Source organism: Panulirus ornatus, chromosome 20 (genome assembly GCF_036320965.1).
Source record: "Panulirus ornatus isolate Po-2019 chromosome 20, ASM3632096v1, whole genome shotgun sequence".
Classification (NCBI taxonomy): Eukaryota; Metazoa; Arthropoda; class Malacostraca; order Decapoda; family Palinuridae; genus Panulirus; species Panulirus ornatus.
Window position 1 is genome coordinate 56,851,970 of NC_092243.1, and position 2,500 is coordinate 56,854,469.

Consider the following 2,500-nt stretch of genomic DNA (forward strand, 5'->3'; position numbering starts at 1 on the left):
CCTTTATCAACTCTCCTTTAATATGAGTCAGCCCTAAACTCTCCCTCCATGACTAACTCCCCCATTACCCCTGATCCTCCCCGATGCGCCACACACCTGCTGTAACAACACACCACTTAGCTATTAACTAACCGTCCAACATCAGCGGCAAAGGGTGACTTCCTAAGCCTTCTATTCTTGGAACGTATATACATACATAGCAATGATTCTAACTATGGTTTGCTTTGGTCTTAATTAACTCTCTGATACCATTTCGCAGCTCTTCCCTTTTTTTCTGGAATTAGAGAGAGAGAGAGAGAGAGAGAGAGAGAGAGAGAGAGAGAGAGAGAGAGAGAGAGAGAGAGAGAGAGAGAGAGACTACCTATCAGCTTCTACTGAGTTTCTGCCAAAAGTTAGGGTCTGCGCTTCGCGCTTACCGCACGTCTTGCATGACAGAATGACACCGTTCCTCTCTGCCGCTATGTTTATCACACTGCTATCGATCCTGAGTTCATCTGGGACTGACTTCAACCATGCGTCAAGTTTTCTTTTAAATAGTTCTGCCGATGTTCGCTGCAACTTCCTTATTTCTCCCGGTAGTACAATGAGTAGTGTCTCAGGCTTTCCTGCTGGGCTATCGTAGGGTTTGGCTTGATATCTGTTTCGAGTGTTCCATGTTATCGCAGACTTAAAGTTTCCTCCTCGTTCAGAGGTGTTAAACTCCATCATACTGTCAATCATTCTTTCCTATTTGTTGTCATGTGTCGATCACGTCCCTTTCTCTTCCGTTTAGGCAGTTAAGTCTGAGGTCTTTCAGCCTCTAATGGTGGTTCATACGTCCCATTTCCTAGACTCTGCTCGCGAAGTGCTTCTGAATTCTCTTCTAACTTGTGTCTATTCATTTGTCTGATTAGTGACCAAACTAAACAGAAATAATTGATTTAAAAAAAAATTCCATCAACCATTTTTCTCTTAACTTGTGGCAAAAGTTCTCATGATCATACCACTCATTATTTGGCTCGGTGGTACGAGTCTTCTAATGTCTTCTTAGATCCCTAATTACTCGTGTATGATGACTTACAGATCCTTGAAGTTGGTTTAACCTTCTGTCAATTTAATTGATTTGTTGACAGACCCCTGACCCACCTCAGCTAACGCAGGAAAAGCTAACTGGTCTGTATTGTTCAGTGTGTTAGCTCTGATCCTCTCTGAACGTCCCACAAGTCTGCCTTCGTGCACACTCTGCCTCACCATCAACATCGCTCATTTCACCACTGCTATTTTTTTGTGTCTCTTCCTTAGAAATCTGGCTGGAATGCCAACTGCTCCCGCAGCTGCATTCCCTTTCAGCTGATCAGCTGCACGCATGTTCTGATACCTCGCTATCTATGACGGCACCGCCACACCACCACCGCCATCTAATCTCCCCTTGAATTTCGAGATGAATATTTGATTTGTATTGTTCAATTAACATCCTGCATCTCTCCTGGCGATCACTGTTCGCGATTTTGTTCCAGTTTCCATGATACGATGTCGGTGTGTTCTTGTTCCACGACGAATATCATACCACGGGTTTTCTGACCATGTTTTCCATAGCTCTCGCTTTATTCTCTCTGGTCCTTTGTTTCCTGTGGCGGCGTCATTATGTCATTACCAGCGCTCTTCATCTGCTCGTCAAGGTAATTCTACTTTTTTTCTCACTCATTGGGGGGAGGAGGAGTAGGAGGAGGAGGAGGAGGAGGAGGAGGAAGAGGAGGAGGAGGAAGAGGAGGAGGAGGAGGAGGAGGAGGAGGAGGAGGAGGGTGGTGGGAGTGTATGGCAGGAGACACCGGTGGGACCCCTACCATGGTATGCAATTAACATCAAGCCACGAGCCTAACAGGGCGGCACCTCTCCCCAGCCACACAATCTGTCTCCTACAGTAGAGCCAAGATGGCTACAGTAGAGCCAAGATTCCTACAGTAGAGCCAAGATTCCTACAGCAGAGCCAAGATTCCTACAGCAGAGCCAAGATTCCTACAGTAGAGCCAAGATGGCTACAGTAGAGCCAAGATTCCTAAGCCAAGATCTACAGAGCCAAGATTCCTACAGTAGAGCCAAGATTCCTACAGCAGAGCCAAGATTCCTACAGTAGAGCCAAGATTCCTACAGTAGAGCCAAGATTCCTACAGTAGAGCCAAGATTCCTACAGCAGAGCCAAGATTCCTACAGCAGAGCCAAGATTCCTACAGTAGAGCCAAGATTCCTACAGTAGAGCCAAGATTCCTACAGGAGAGCCAAAGAAGCCATTAAAAATCCTCTTTCCCACAAAACAGCCTTTACTTTCGCCCTTAAGTCATCAGGGACTTTCTAATTCAGCCCTTCAACCTTCGGAAGCCTTCTCTTGTTAGGTTCATTTGCCACTAGGAACCTCCGAAAGTCCTACCCCTTTGTACTCCTCTTAGCCACTTGAAGACTTCGGAAGTCCTCCCCTTTATAGTTCCCTTAGCCACCTGCAACCTTCGGAGGGCCTCCCCTAAGT

The 2,500-nt window shown here is 46.2% G+C and overlaps 1 protein-coding gene across 2 annotated transcripts in view; it reads right to left on the reverse strand.

Annotated features, from left to right (window-relative positions):
- The window catches only part of LOC139756034 (discoidin domain-containing receptor 2-like), a 1,074,315-nt gene that overhangs the window by 528,590 nt on the left and 543,225 nt on the right, over nucleotides 1-2,500 (reverse strand). The window lies entirely within an intron of this gene.